This window comes from Phyllostomus hastatus, unplaced genomic scaffold (genome assembly GCF_019186645.2).
Source record: "Phyllostomus hastatus isolate PE091 unplaced genomic scaffold, TTU_PhHast_1.1 phas_scaffold_555, whole genome shotgun sequence".
NCBI classification, from domain to species: Eukaryota; Metazoa; Chordata; class Mammalia; order Chiroptera; family Phyllostomidae; genus Phyllostomus; species Phyllostomus hastatus.
The window spans coordinates 8,618,068-8,635,084 of NW_025334036.1; positions in this window are offsets into that span (position 1 = coordinate 8,618,068).

Sequence of the window (17,017 nt, forward strand, 5' to 3'; positions counted from 1 at the left end):
AGATGCTCAAAGGGTTAGAATGCTAAGAATCCTTTGTAACTTTTCAGAGAACGATGCTACCCCTGTAATGCAAATTCACCTTTATCTATATAAACGATGACAATAACATATATTATATATAACACAATATAATATATATCTCATGTCAGGACAGTATGTTAAAATGAATTATACTCCACTAAAATTTGCCATTAAGATATAGTCTTTAAAAACATATTAAAATTCCGAAAACGCGTAGGACAGAGAAAGGTGATGGCTAGGGAGAATTTTTTGTTTTTTATAGGGGCCGCCATTGGAAGAGCAAATATCAAAATCACCAGTCAACATCAGGTGAGAAAGACACTCTGCTTCACAAGGAACATGAAGAACTCTATTTTACTTGCTGCAGTTGAGATCAAGCAGCATGTGTTGGGGGTTCAGCACGCTCATGCATTTGTGTGATTCTTACCGCCCCCTGGGGTGATAGAGGAATTCTTCTTCCCATTTTCTGGAGGAGGATACCGAGGTCATCAATGCTAGACAGCACACCCAGAGCTGCACGTGCGTCAGCCTATGAGAGCGCTGACGTCATAACGGAGACTTTCAGACGTCTGCCTCTAATTGTATTAAATATCACAAATCCACTGTATAAACAAACTTCCTCAATGCTGAGCCCCTTTACAGCAAGGTTTTGTGATGTAAGTACCTTAAACATTTTATACACATTTCTAGTAGGAGTATAATTTTTTTGCAATGCACTCGAACATTTTTTTATGAACGTACTGTTGGCATACACGAGTATATTAGTTTCAGGTGTACAACACAGCAATTCAACAGTTATATACCTTACAACACGAACGCCCCACTAAGCCTAGTACCCATCTGTCGCTGTGCAAAGTTATTACAATATTATTGACTATATTCCCCGAAGAGTATAAGTCTAAAAATAAAAATAAGAATGCCAGGTAACAATACATAGACGAAAATAACAGAGCTCAATCGTGCAGATTCTGCAGCATCTGTCTTGCTTGGGGTCTCAAAGATACGGTTGGGGAAGGCAGAGCCGTTTCCAAACTGCTGTGCACACAGAAACTTCTCCCTTCCCGCCTCCCATAAATTCAGACCCAAACTCAAAGACATTTCATTTCAAAATTTTTCAGGGAGATAATTCAGCCTTTCTTGGGAAAGTAACAGGATCTACAACTGACTCATTACAGGCAGAATTGGGCATTCCATAAAGATTAAGGCCAAGCAGCTAATTACATCCACAAGTGGCTAACAGCAGCTACAATTAGCTGTTTATAGGAGCAATTATTGGTGTAGCCAATTTTGGACCCCAAAATAATTACAGGTGCAAAACCTCACATGCTGTCAGAAATGTTCCCTTCTGAAAGGCTGGCCCCGTGGCTGCTGATTTTTCCCATTCATTCGCCTGGACAGAAAAATAACTAGAGCGATTCCAAAATGGAGATGCCAAAATAATACCCACTTTAGCACTGTGTTTCTTAAATGTATTTTGTATGCTTGAAAAAAAACCCGTAATTAATTTACTTCATATGGTCTATTAATATTTGGAGCATTAGAAAAATAGCACATTAAAGAAAGCTTAAATATACACATTTCTACTTTCTGAGTAAAATTCGCTAGTAGTTTAAATTACACTGTATTTTAAAACATGTTCTGAAGTGAGATCAGGCCACCCCATATAGTCAAAATGTTATCGTCCAATTCCTGTGTTTATTTCTTGACCCCGAGTCAGTGTTCGTTCATGGATTCAATTAACATGTGTTTCTGGAATTCCTAATATATTCCAGTATTTTCTGGATGCGCGGGCTTGAAAGCCGCCTGTGGGTGATTCTTAACTTTCCCGACTTCCTGAGATTTATATCCTGCTCAGGGCAGCCTAGAAATTTAGTTGTGATAAGAATTTATTATTCTGGCACAGAATGAAAGCCAATGACACAATTTGCTTAATCCATCTTTCCAAAATAAACAGATGTATACCTCTACCCCCAAACAAACAGGAAAATACAAAAAAAATATTAAATCACATTTGGATTTCCAAAGTTTTTCATTTGCCTTCCATATTAAATAATAATATGATTTTAAGCTATATTTTTATCTCTTTAGATACCAGGAGTTTCTCACACACAAAAAAAATGAAGTAGATTTGGTTATCATGTTGTTCCACTGTGAATTATTTCAAGAAATATCTTCTTGGAGCCACAGTGGAGAAATTTAGCTCTTCTCAGTCAGACACGAGGCATTATTTTAAAGGTATAACGCCCTCTGTTTTGAAAAGCTAAGCTTGAGGCTTCCTAAGACTGTGATGTATTCACGTCCATGTGTTTCTAGAAGTTAATCAAGTTCATGAAAATATTCCTTTTGGTTCCATCATCTACAGAAACGATTGCTTGATCAGCACACAGAGTCACTTACAAGTAGAGGAGGGAAAGGAAGGGAGGAAAATACAGATGCATTTACAAATGCTTGGTCTGGGTGCAACCACAGAGCTGCCATCTTGACTGTTCCTACAGAGCTTTTGCATGGGCCTCTAATTCATTTCTCTGACCTTCCGAACAGAAGCAACAAGGTCTTTTTTGTGGAGGGTGGGAACTGAGAGACCTGGGCTTGAATTGTGCTCCACAACTTACTAGCTCTGTGGCCTCCTGTAAGTTCTGTAGTCCCTCGGAAACTCAGTTTCCCTATATGGACAGCCCACAAAATAGAGATCATAATTCCTTCCTCATGGGTAGCTCTTATAAGCGAAGTCACGCATGGTGTTTAGGAGGGACCTCAGCTTCTGTCTCCATGAAATAAGAGACATAAACTTCATCATTGCTAACCTTCAAAAAAATGAAATCAATGATCCCCCTAAAGAACTCCTAGAATCACCTCTTTTTTCAAAATGTTATTCATATCAGCTCCCCCTGCTTGGATCAGGAGAAAGGACTATAAACCGGTTTACTCATTCATTCATGGAATCTTTATTTAGCAGAAAAATTATCTAAAATAAGTTATTGTGTGTTTGGTGCTGTTTTCGACCCCTTACATGTATTAATCCCTACAACCACCTTTGTTGAAAAGGTACCTGTATTGGTGCATTTTACAGATGCGGAAATTGAGTCACAGAGAAGTGAACTACCTTGGTTAAAGTCACACAGCTGGCCCTGGCTGGTATGGCTCAGTGGATTGAGTGCCGGACTGCAAACATGCTCCCTGACTGGGGACTGAACCTGTAACCCAGGCATGTGCCTTGACCGGGAATCGAACCCAAGACCTTTTGGCTTACAGGATGATGCCCAGCTGAGCCACGATGACCAGGGCTCAAGTCCTTCTCTTTGTTGGAGAGAAATCACAGCAGTTCTGCACCAGGGAGATGACATACTGTAAGAAGTACCTTCCAGGCACGAGACCCATTCATTGTACCACATCGTTCTCATTAGACCTGACTGGTGTCTGTCTGTCCAGGCAGACTGCTGCTCCATGCACGGGTGCTTATTAAACACCCGCTGAGTGATGGGAACCGTTCCAAGATGACAAACACCCTCTCCCGCTGCAGAAGCTGGAAAAGGACCTTGTTTGCTAGGACAGCAGCCTGACCCAGCCACACTGGAAATACAGAAATGAGAAGTTTGTAAAACACAGCACACTACCCCATTCACTTCAGACGTGAACTCGATATTTTATGCATGGAACATAGAGTTCCCTTTCAGGAGGAGCTCAATCTGTCTTGTAAAAAAAAAAAAAGCCTCAAACTGAAGAAAAAGTTCACTGGATCCTTTTCCCGTCGAAAAGCCAGGAATGCAAATTGTAGCATCTGTTTCCCATGCATATTGAGACAGGCAGTGTATTAATAGGGACACTGATTGTTGAGGAGCCAGAAAAACTGACACGACTCTTCCCAGCCGGAGCTCCCGGCATGCAATTCGGTGTGGCTGGTTCAGGTCTGGCTCGAGTCCCTCGCTCTGCTTTCGTGGAGACGATCGCGTAATCGGAAACAAGGTTAGGTTCTAGGGGTCTGGCTTCCCCAAATTCGGTGAACCTTGGCTCTATCAGAAGCAGATCAGTTCCAAACTCTCTACTTTGCATGTAAAGTTAAATAACTTTCAGAAGGGGATTTGGGACTCCAGCCAGAAAACACTGGGCTGTAACATCAAAAGGATTAAGCTGTCCATACAGAATCTAGTTACTAGAAATTCAGCAAACTCAGGAATCACCATTGGAAGCTGGAAACACTTTAAATTAACTTGGGTAAGTCCCCCTCAAATATACACCTGACCTAAGGAGAGACAAGAATGGCAATGAACTTGTTTAAACTGGGCAGACCTTTAGCCAACCAATCATCACCTACCTTCCTAGTGGTGTATGTTAATTTGCATAGCAAAACTGGTGGAGGACCATGAGCTCTAGCAAAATGCTTGGGACCTGAAACAAAACTTCATATTCATCAATTGCTTAAAATGATTGCAATGGTATCCATTCAAAAATAGATATGGGTTTTTAAAATTCGAAATGACTTAGCCACCTATTTGGTCTGAGTCAGTACTAGGGATTGGAGATACTGACAATATTTTCTCTTCTTGCCAAAACTTTTGCCACAAATAGAAAGTGACTTGCATCTGTTCCCATGATGGGTAAAACCCCTGTTTTCAAGAGGAGCGTTCTTTATTAGCGATTCTATACCCTTCTTTGGGGAGTCCAACCCAATCACGTGTTTTTGTGTCAGCTTTTATTCCATTTTCAAATGTGTCCAGGACCCATGGATCAGGAAGACCCCCCCATTTTAATTTTAAGAGCCTTACCTAAGAACAGACACTAACTGCACCCCTCAAGAGTAAAACATATTGGAGCTCTTTCTCTAAGAGATAATTCAAAATTCGGACAATCCTACAAGAGATACAATCATGTTCTCCCCTTGGGCTATGCTTAAAAACATTCACGGCTACCCGCTTGCCCAGAGATTCCACAGTGTGAAATGTAAGGTCCTTTACAATCCTGTCTCTACCCGTGGCCAGTGCACCCTGTCCTTGTCCCCTGCGAGACTACATACTCACTTCTCAACACACAAATGTATGCATGATGCTTTCTCTGTTTGCTCATGTTGTTACCATGTGGGTGTACGTAAAACCTCACCTCCTCTATCTGCTGGGCCAGCATCAGCTCACACGGTTTGGCCTACTTTTAAAAAAATGAAATATAGCTTACCTATATAATTGTGTGTGTTGACGGTGCACAATGTGTTGATTTGATACATTCCCCTGTTGAGATATGATTGTCACCGAAACGTTAGCTAACACCTCTACCCAGCCACATAAGTATCATTCCTTTCTTTGTTGTGACGAGAATACGCGAGATCTCGTCTCTTCGTGGTTTGGAAGTAGGAATACAGTATTGTTGGCCGTGACCACTACTAGCCAGGAGAAGCCTCCATGCATCAGGCTCCCTGAACTTGGGTCAGCCCCTGGTGGACGCCTATCCTGGCTGGAATGAGAAACTGCCTCCCCCCGGGGTCCCACACTTGGCCGGACCACCCACTGACAGGAGGCCCCAGTGTTCCTCCCTTGCACGGGTCTCTGAGAACATGAGACTCCAGGAGCTGGTAGACTGGTCTGGGGTTCTGGAAAACCACCAGGGCTTCAACCATCCCGTGGACTTCCAGTTTGCAAACATGTGGAGGTGGTCGGAGAGTTCACAACCAATTCTGTCCAGAAGACGACACAAAATGAAACAAACGATTTGGAGCACATTTGCACAAAATTAGTTGTCATTTCACCTAGAAGGGGAAATAATAAAATCAAGATAACCTCCTGTTCCGACTAGGGTTCTCCTAGAAGCCAGTGGAGACTCTGGCTTGGAACAGAAGTGGCAGATTTATTTGTCTTTGTCGCCTTAGTTCTCCAGGAGGTTCATAAATAGGCCAAGGCAGCCTATTAGGGAGCATTTTAGTTTGCTGTTTTATTTCCATCATGGCCTTCTCTAAATCTTCACTCTACCTGAAGGGGGCGCCAAGCAGCATTTCCTGAGAACCTGGCCCAGGCACCCAAGCCGTGCCAATAAATACTTTGTATATGATCTCACTTTTGAGACAACCCATCTTTCGGTGTATCGAGAAGCTGGTGGGTCATAGCCATGGCTGCCCTCGGCTCACCGGGGGACATTTACATGATCTGGTCTGCCCCAAGGAATGAATTTGTTTTGATGGTCTGTGGTCTAGCTGAAACTAGGAACACTTTTAAAAAGCACTCTAGATTATTCCAATTTGCCGTAGGTTGGGGCTCTCTAAAAGAACAGAGAACATTAACAAGGCACACTCCTCTTCTTCGCCAGTTTCAGTGACTTAAAATGGCATTTTTTTAACCAGTCACTGTTGGTGAGGACCAGAAAAGGACCCGTTGTCTCGTAGATGACTGTGTCAAGCATACAAAGTATAAACATTTGGAAGAGCATGGTAGAAACAGTACCTTCCAGATGCAGTAAGTTGCTAATCTCACTTGCCTCCAATACGTTTCTTTCCACGAGTAAGCCAAGTCTCTCGTGGCAACAGGACTTCGGGGCCCTTAATTCTGTAAGCTCTCCGATAAGCCAACGAAGATGGAGCTTTGGCAGGGCTCACGCCAAAGGGTTTTGGAGATTGTAAACAAACAGTTTACCTAGAGCTGTTGCAGAGAATACTGTATTAAGCTGTCGGCTACATAAAAATCCCTCAGGGACCGGCTCACGGCTTCCGCACTAACAGCTGAAACCTCGGTAGTGGCTCCTGTTGATCTTAAGGAGCAAATAGAGGACGGTAGGCATTTTAATCACTCAACTGCAAAGACTTGGGTGTACATGCAAATCCTACTTAAGTGCTGCGTCTGTGTTTTTACCGTGAGGCCCGGTGCATCTTTTTCAGTTCTTCGGAAAATGAATTTAGGTGTGTGAAAAGAGATAAGCAACGGCGTGTGACTTCCTCAGCATGACCACCGAGCGGAAACGCTATGGATAATTGGCGATCACGGGGCCCATGTCCGCATCACGATATTTCAGGCGAGTGTTCCGATTTTTATCCAAGAGTGAGCTGGAGGCACAGCATCCTATTGTTATGGAAGTCCCACTGTGGCTTCTCACTAAAGAGACAACAACTACGTTGATCGAAGTAAAATCTTTGAGTTTTCATACCGGGCCAATGTGTGACTCTTACTCCAGAGAAAATGCCAAGTGGTATTTCTTACTATTGAAGTAGAGTCTCCAGCATAGAAGGGGGCCCCTGAATTGTTCCCGTAACACATTACTTTTCTTCCCAGAGGATGGTGTTCCTTTCCTCCTCAGTTCGTTGCCTCTGGGGTGCTTTTAAGAGATGCCTTAAGCCCTGGCTGGCATAGCTCAGTGGATTGAGCGCGGGCTGCGAACCAGGCATCACAGGGTCGATTCCCAGTCAGGGCACATGCCTAGGTTGCAGGCCATGATCCCCAGCAACCACACATTGATGTCTCTCTCTCTCTCTGCCCCCTTCTCTCTCCCTTCCCTCTCTAAAAACAAATAAATAAAATCTTTAAAAAAAAGTAGACTCTTCAACACATTAAAAAAAAAAAAAGAGAGAGATGCCTTAAGTGTATTGCAACAGGCTCTCTGGAATGGGGCCTGGGGAATAGGCATGCTCAGGCCCTTGCAACAAAACAAGAAAATGAAATAAGTTTCATTACTTATTGAAAAAGAGGGAAAAGAATCTTTACTGGCAGAAGACATGATTGCATACTTGGTAAACCTAAGGGAAGCCACAAGTATTTATTAGAATGAATAAGATAGTTAGAATGAATGGGGTAATATGGAGTTTTAGAGCTTCTCAGTTAAAAGTGCAAGGATAGAAAATAAATAGACTCACAGCCCTGGCTGGCATAGCTCAGTGGATTGAGTGCAGGCTGCGAACCAAACTGTCACAGGTTCGATTCCCAGTCAGGGCACATGCCTGGGTTGCAGGCCATGACCCCCAGCAACTGCACATTGATGTTTCTCTCTCTCTCTTTCTCCCTCCCTTCCCTCTCTGAAAAATAAATAAATAAAATCTTTAAAAACAATAGACTCACAACAGTACAATAGAAAGCAAAATTCCAAAAAAAAAATTTAACAAGAAGTCATAGGATTGAATTGAAGAAAATGTCAAAATCTTATTGAAGGTCAAAAATAAGAAAGAAGTGAGAAAGAAAAGTTAATAATACTTTTATTGTATGGGATTATAGAATGTCAAATGCTGTCAAGTTAATATATCAATCTGATGTAATTCTAATTAGAACTCCCATCAGTTTATTTTGGAGGATGAGTAAGGAATGTGACAGAAGAAATTGGGAGTTCACATGGAAAAAATAAATATTGAAACTGGCCAAGAAAATTTTCCAAAATAAAAGGAAGTATAAAAATAAACTAATTAAACATTTGATGGATATTTGAATAGCTTTAGCGTGGGAAAGGCCTTTTCAAGAGCTTTAAGAAACAAAGACACTCTCAAGGAAAATAGACACAGCCTGGGAACAGATATTTGCAATACGTATGACTAACAAAGACTTAATCCACAGAAGTCTTACACATTTATAAGAGAGGCAGACGACTTCATAGAAAAATAGGAAATAGCCCTGGCTGGTGTGGCTCAGTGGATTGAGCACCAGCCTGCGGAACCACAGGATCACTGGTTCGATTCCCAGTCAGGGCACATGCCTGGGTTGCGGGCCAGGCCCCAGTAGGGGGCGCATGAGAAGCAACCACACATTGATGTTTCTCTCCCTCTCTTCCTCCCTGCTTCCCCTCTCTAAAAATAAATAAATAAAATCTTAAAAAAAAAGAAAAATAGGAAATAGATATTAGCACAGAGTTTAAGGAAGAGGAAACCCTGACTGACAATAAACTTAATAAGGGATGTTGAACTTCTCTCACAGCGAAAAAATTGCAGAGGAGAGCAAGACATCTTCACCCTTCTTATGGGCAAGATGAAAACAGCAACAAAAATAATGTACAAAGTATTAAAATAGAACCTCATGAAGGATGTGGGCAAATGGCACTCTTCCATGTTTTGGATGGAAGTATAGATTATCGCCATATTTTTAGGGAAATTCTTTTAAATACGAAAGCGCGTGTTCCCTTAGACCCTGTAGTTCTGCTTTAGGAAATTTATGCTTTTGAAATAAAGACCTCAGTGTGTGAGGACTTCTGCATACAAGAAAATATGAAACTGCATCATTTTCATTTGCAGAGGAAGACAAATACAAGACACTAAAGACAGACAAACATCCTGAATATCCAGTTGGAGTAAAATTGTTTCGTAAGTGATGCTGTGTGGGAAGCCAAGCCAAGGAACATGCGTAAAGGACCCAAAGAGAAAGGCAACAGCAGGGAGGGGTGTGAGCAGGACAGGGGAGAGTAATGGAGGAAAAATGGGGCCAACTGTAATTGAACAACAATACAATTTTTTAAAAAAAGAAAAGAATGTGTTCTACTTCTATCTTTTGAGGTAGATAATGCCCATGACATTGGTAAGCGACAAAATTAGTTCCGGAGTGGCATGAATAACGGGATTCCAGGTCTGTAAAAGAGACTTTATATGAGTACGTATATGTTTGCATCTGTTGGATGTGAACATGGAGAAAGGTGTGAATAAACTCAGAGATGGCTCTGTGGCTCCATTATTTTATGGGAGTAAATACTGCAGACTTGGTCCTGGGTGGTGTGGCTAAGTGGACTGAGCGCTGGCCTGCGAATCAAGGGGTCGCAGGTTCCATTGCGGGTCAGGGCACCTGCCTGAGTTGCAGCCAGGTGCCCAGTAGGGGGCACACGAGAGGCAACCACACAGCGATGTTTCTTTCCCTCTCTTTCTGCCTCCCTCTCTCTAAACAATAAATAAATAATATCTTTTTTAAAAAACAATAACATCAATAGTGCAGAGCTGTGAGAGGACCAGATGAGATGGTTACGTTTTCTTTAAAATAATAACAGTCATTACAATGAATCCCAGTTCAAACGTAAGAGAATGGTTAGCTGGTGGCTAAGAAGTGAAAGTGGGGGGTCGTTCCAGGTTCGGGGGACAGCCTAGAATGAAAACGGAAACGGAAACGCGTTTGGAATGGGACAAATACGAACAAGGGCCAGCCCTGCAGTGCAGTTCGGTGACTTTGGTTTGGGACTGAAACCACTGATAAGAGGTGGACTGCTTTTGAGCCGGAGGGAGGCCTGCTCCGATGGGGATTTTAGAAGTGATTCTGACAGTGGAGGGGAGGGTGACCTGAGGATGGCTCGTCACAATAGGTCAGTTACAGAGCCGAAGGCCCTGGCAGGCACATGGGTACGAGGCGGCAGCAGAATATGCAGGATCGTGTTGGAGGCAAAACCTTCAGGCCCTGGAGATTACTTGGACGTGGATGATAAGAAGTCTGAGTTAGACTGGCCACGTGGCTCCAGGCTACTGCGTCACCAGAGGCATGACAAGGTCAAGGCTGAGAACAATGGCGTGCTGCGTTTGGCGGTGCTGAAGTGACTCTCCATATGTTTTCCCATGAAATGCGCAGCCTCCTTGGCCTGAGTGCGTCGTCCGGCCTGACGAGGGGCATTTTTGGAGGACTCGATACTCGTTTGGAAGGTTCGGTTCTGATGTGTCAGTGTACAGGTCGGTTGCCTGGCTCTACGGTCAGGTTCCCGGGTCTGGGAGGAAAGGCAAGCTATGGTGCGGTGTCCCTGGCTCTGCGGCCTCTCCCGCGCGTCTTAGAGACAGCCGGCAGGTCCACAGCTCAACATCGGGGTGGCTTTCGCCGCAGCCGCCCTCATTTCAGCTCCGCCAAAGCAGCCCCCTCTTCCCCCCACAACCTTCCACGTCTTCCCGAGAGGAGCCTCCGCGTTACCCGGCTGTGCCCCGGGGAACTCGGGCCGAGCGTGCCCCGCGACTCCGCGCGCAAGCCTGCGTGCGTTATCAGTGTCTGCCTAGCAACGGGAAGGTGACACGTGGGGCCTGCGTTGCCACCCATTTCCTCTTGATGAGAGGAAGGGATTCTCCTGCGAGTTATTACCTGAAATAATACCATATGGTAAAATGTAAACAACATCTGCATATTCATGTAATAATTTCATCTGTTTAATTAGTTCCAGCAAAGCAGTTTACCCTCCGAGGCCCTTTGCTGTCATCTCGGCGCTCATACAGCCAGGGCTGACTGTCGGGTTTGACAGCCTCCCATTGTTCGTCCTCCGCGCGCGCACAGCAGCAGCTACTGTAAGCGAATCTTCCGAGGGGTGGGGCGTCTGTCCCCGCCGATCCAGATATGGGGGCGCTGGGGGGGGGGGGCTGTCAGCTTGGCTGAGGGCTACTAAAGACGAGCTTGACGGATCAGGTGATGCTGGGAAAAGGCAGGCCGATAAGATTATTTATTTCCTGCACTTCCCTAATTTGGATGTGAGTTTCCGTGAGCTCTCGTGGTAAAGGGGTTCTCGCCCCCAGCCCAGGGGAAAACTTCGCAGTCAGACCATCGACGCAGCAGAACCAGGGGACGCATCTTTTTCTGCTCCATCTCCGGGCCTTTGAAACTCAACATGGGCCCTGCAGGCTGCGGCGGAATCCACCGATGTGGTGGAAAGGAGCTGAAGATTTGGAAGTGAGCACACACACACACACACACAAACACACACTCACACGCATTACAGAAGTGTCGGGCTGTCCTTTTCAATTTAAGTCAGTCCGTGGGAAGCGGGGCGGACGATTCTGCGTTTCTAACAAGCTCTCGGGTGACACCCAGGTTGCTGGTGCCTTGGGCCACACTGTGCCCCGTGCCGCTTGGGGCCCTGTCCTCCCTTTACAGAGGAGAACGAGGACCATGGCCAAGGTCAGCCAGCGCAGTCAAGGTCCAACAAGACCAAAACGCTCACTGTATTTGAAGCCCACGGCTCTTCACTTACGACTGTTTTTGTTTATTTATTCATTCATTTATTTATTTTTCTTTTACATGTGAACAGAAAGTGCTGGGCTGCTTTCCTTAAGAAGCATATCATTCATATGTATAGAATTACATAGATATGTGTGTGTGTATATATATATATACATGTATGTGTATATATGTGTGTATATATATAATTGTGTGTGTGTGTGTGTGTACACAGTCTCTCAATGGCCACCAATTTCTTTTCAACATCTAAGTTCAGGTACACATAAAACAAAAAAAAAATGAGGCTGTAAACTTGAGTGCTGTAGTTGCTTCATCTAAGATCCCAGGGTTCTGCCACAGTTCTAGGGGCGGACAGTTCTTACGTCGGAGAATCTGAGACCAGCTGGAAGCCGGGAGAGATCTTGAATCGGGGCTGTGGCATCTCAATCAGATCAGCATCCAGATTGGGTGTGAGCATCTTTTGTACGTAAGGGGAACAACGGATTTTTGAGACTTACACTGCATTTTGCGACCGCAAGCTGAATGTTGTATCTCTCTTTCTGATAATGGCCCAAAATAGTCCCAATGTTTGGATGTGACTCCACTCTCTCGAACCATCAGAGCTCTCTGGAATTGGATGTAAAATTAGTAGACATGTGCTTTTTATTGGGGGAACAGGTGACTCGCCAAAAGATAAAATCATAGAATTAGAGTTGAGTGATTTGATTCATCAGCTTTGTATCCATCTATTCATTTTCAAACTAGTGTTATATTTTTAAAAGATTTTATTTATTTACTTTCAGAGAGAGGGGAAGGAAGAGAGAAAGAGAGGGAGAGAAACATCAATGTGTGGTTGCCTCTCATGCGCCCCCTACTGGGGATCTGGCCCGCGACCCAGGCATATGCCCTGACTGGGAATTGAACCAGCGATGCTTTGGTGTTCTTTTTAAAATATATTTTAAAAATTTCTATCCCATAGCCACTTTGTCATGGGTCTGATTGATTTCAACCCAAATTTTCTTGCTAAATATAAATCGTATCAGGTAGCCCTGTCTTTGCTGGCCATAGGAATAGATATACCCTAACCTTCAAACTTCAGAAGTTGTGACTTTCTTGTCACTTTGCTGTACATTTTCCGTTTTTTTCATTCTAGGAAGAAATTGTACAACTAATGGAAACATTCCCCCCTCAAAGTACAATAAAATCACTCTTTCAAGTTTCTTCTTCCATTAAGTGGCTCATATGCACAGGGTTTTATGCGGCCCTGAGGTGGTGTCTGAATTAGCACTCAGAAAAGTCAATTATACTTTTCAAGGTACTGTCTATAATTGTTATGGTCTCCTTGTGCGTGTGTCCAAATGGTTTCTAATGGGCATTCCAGGGCACGAGGGTTAATGGTATCTCGAGTGAGGCAAAAATGCTGGCGAGAACAGGGTTAATCTATCAAAATAACTTTGCGTGGTGTTGTTTCAAAGAAATGTGCACGGTCTCCGAGTCTACTTAACTCATATCGGACCTTCTGCAGTGTTTTCAAATGGAGCCATCCTATTAAGTTGCTTCATATTAATTCAGTTGTTGCAGATAATTTGATGTTAGATCTACCCAGGTTAAAGATTGAGTTCTACTCCTGCAAACGGAGAAGAATCCCCATCGAAGCCGAAAAGATACCTAATGAAGCTATTTTTGATCTTTTATTCTGTCAATGCTTTGCTTTCTCTCCCCCCACTGCTCATAATCTTGACAAAGGGAACCCCCATGTCCTGATTTGCTGGTCTCTGACTAACCCAAGGGTCTCGCTGTGCCATTGGCTGTGATCAATAACTAATTATTAAGCCAGCCATTCTGTCCAGGGCTCCTTGTTAAAAAATTGCTTTTGGCTGGAAGAGAAGGAAAAAGGTCGTCGCTCTGACATGGTCACAAGTCTTTCCAAATCCAGTGGGCCCTCCGATTGAATGCCTGTCCTGAACTAATTGATATAAATTTGAACAGAAGAATGCTTGTTACTGCAGAATCTCATAATGATATCCTGGGCAAGAAAACGTCGAGGAGGAAAAAAAACTCCCAACACCAATCACAAAGCATCCACACACCGCTTTAGAATTGGAAACTGGACAAAAATAAGAGTTTGGGTGGGGTGCGGCTGGATGACTTTGATGGAATAGTCAGACTTCTTGTAGCCACAGAGAGAGTCGCTCTTTCTTGTTTTTTTTAGTCATAAAAATGGGCCCTTTGACATGTTATTTAACTTCCGTACTGATTACAATTTGCAAAGCATGTGAAGTGACAGCTGTCATTTCTTCGTTACCTAAGGTCTTGGCTTGGGCCACACAGGTGAGATGTCGCTTTCTCAAGGAGACAACGTTGAACACCGAGATTGTAAAAAGACGAGCACAAAAATATTGCAAGCATTAAAAAAAAATCAATCGTTTCTTCCAATCGCCGTGTCTCCTTTTCCCATCATCACTGGGGGAATGACAAGAAAATGAACAATAGAGTTTCCTGCATAAAATCTTTTCTGTTTGCCTATTGATTTAGAACTAAGATTAGACCAGGGCATCCAATACACAGGTTTGTTTTGATGAAAACTTGAGGACTGGAGGCACGGCTGTAATTGAGCTGCAGCGTGAGAGTCTGGCGTTTCTAACTGTGCTTCGGGCATGAACGCGTCCTGCAGGGACCACACTCGCTGTTTATTGGTGACTTGGTGGCACTCGGTAGCACTGTGCCATCAGGCCGGGCTGTGCTGTCCTCCACCTCAGCCAAGGTGTTTGTCGGACTTGAGGCTGAAGTTCCTAGGATTCATTCTTCACGAATACTCTCTGCCTTGTCCTGAGGGAATGTCTTGGAAATTCATACAGACTGAATTTATTTCCTATTTTAGTACACTGCTTAAACTCACACCACATGATTTACCCAATTTCAAAAACAATTTTTTTTTTTCAAAGAATGGCCTCTCTAGTGAAAGTAAGGGCTAGTACTCAACCTTTTTTTTTGCAACGTCTTAGTTGATCTCTTGGTTCTGTGGTACTCTGCAATATGGTCTAATGCTTAAAAAACCTTTAAATGTTTTTAATGAAGCCTCATTTAAAAAACTGAACTCGGCGTTCCCTGAAATATCCATTGTGTGACATTTGTCTAGATAGCAAACTCACTTGGTCACAAGAAAAAACCGAGTGCCACTGAGTCACAATGGCCATAACCAATCACAGTCAACCCCGAATCAGGCAGAAGGCTTGGACCTTTACCTGTAACCTTCTGTTTCGCCTCAGAACAATGCCAGAGGGCACAGACTTTGCTGTAATGTTACAGATGAGAAAAGGGAGGCCTTCCATGGCGGAGGAATCGCTCTAGGTTCCAGAGATCATGAAGGGTAAGCTGTGGCTTTGAACCCAAACCTGGGTAAGCCCAGAGTCCGTCGCCCATGGTGACATCCTGGGGTGGTGCTCACAGCCAAGGACTCAGGAGGGTCAGTTACTGGGAGAGGCCAGGTACTAAAGGACAAACGCCACTTTGAGCTGGACCCCTGATGGACCTTCGAAGACAGTCACCCAAGGTCTGTGAAGAACTATGGAAGTACTAAACACATTTTAAAATTCTGGGGTTCCCCCAGCATCCCTTACAAGCAGAACAGACCTGCTGTTTCAGAGAAAGCATTTGTGGGGTGATCTTCAGGGACAGGAATGGGGGGACTGGGATATAAAACTGAGATTTCATAAGGTGTTTTTTTTTTAGCAGTTTTTGAGTCCCCACAATGGCGGGTCCCGGCTTCCCAAGGCCTTGGATGTATTTCTGTGCTTCTTCAAGGTCAGCTGCACACGGCTTTTTATTTGTTTGTTTGTCATTTTTTGCAGTGTTCGTCCCCACATGCACATTAAGATCACACGGGGAACTTTTCTAAAGCACCATTGCTGGAGAGCCCTGCATAGATCCTCGTTTTCGATTTCTCCGGAGCTGGGAATGAGGCCGGTGTTTTAGAGGAGGAGACTCTCATAAGGGGCCAGGACGGAGCATCGCTGCCCAGCCAATGAAGGCGAAGCATTGAGTGACTGGGAGGGGCCAGTTATGGTAATTTCTGAATGTGGACATTCATTCAGAGACAGAACAATAACTCAGGGACTGTTTACACAAATTATATGCATGTAAGAACATTTATTTCCTTAGTATTCTAAAATTAAACCTCGGGTAACATTGAAGAAGTACCATCTATTTTATATCTAATGCCATGCATTACTATTTTATGCGTTTGTGAGAGTTAATTTTCATAATTGGAGAGCATTATGGATTGCAAGCACTTATTCACTCCGAGTTCGAAAAGTTTTGAGATGCCATCTAAAAATACCTGAATTACGTGAAAGAACGCACAAGCACCCGAGGTGAAATGCTAATGAAAGGTTAAGAGTAGAGTTCCAATAGATTCTGAGATGGAAATGAAATTCCTCAATGGATAGAGAATATTGAAGAAAATGAAGAAAAACCATTGGAAAGGAGAAGGGGAGAAAAACACCAGTGGAATATGTACTGGCTTCGCATAAACAAGCACAGTGAAATCAGCGAGGATGAGTGAGACGCTGAGAATGTGAATTCCAGCAGGGAGCACGGGGAGATATTGGGGGCAGGAGTTAAACCCATCAGATAACACCCCGACTGCTATCCTGATGATGAGGGTCCGCTCAACCCACTGTCAGAGGCCCCTCTTCCGTCGTGAGAGCGGCTCACAGCCGAACCCAAGCTAAGCCACCAGAAACCCACGGGCAAGGACAGCGCAGCCCAGAAATGCTCTCCAGTTTAGAGGGGCTGAGATCTGGCCGCCAGTTAGATCTTCAGCATCTGACGGCTAGTTTCAGGAAATATTGTGTATAGAGCCCTGGCTGACATAGCTCAGTGGATTGAGCGCGGGTTGCAAACCAAAGTGTTGCAGGTTCAGTTCCTAGTCAGGGCACATGCCTGGGTTGCAGGCCATGGCCCCCAGCAACTGCACATTGATGTTTCTCTCTCTCTCTCTTTCTCCCTCCCTTCCCTCTCTAAAAATAAATAAATAAAATCTATAAAAATTGTGTATAAGAAAAAATAGGCTTGTTCATAGTATATTCATTAATATCGCATTAGTTAATATTGGTATCGGGGAACTTTTTGTTTGTTTGTTTGTTTGTTTGTTTGTTTTGTCT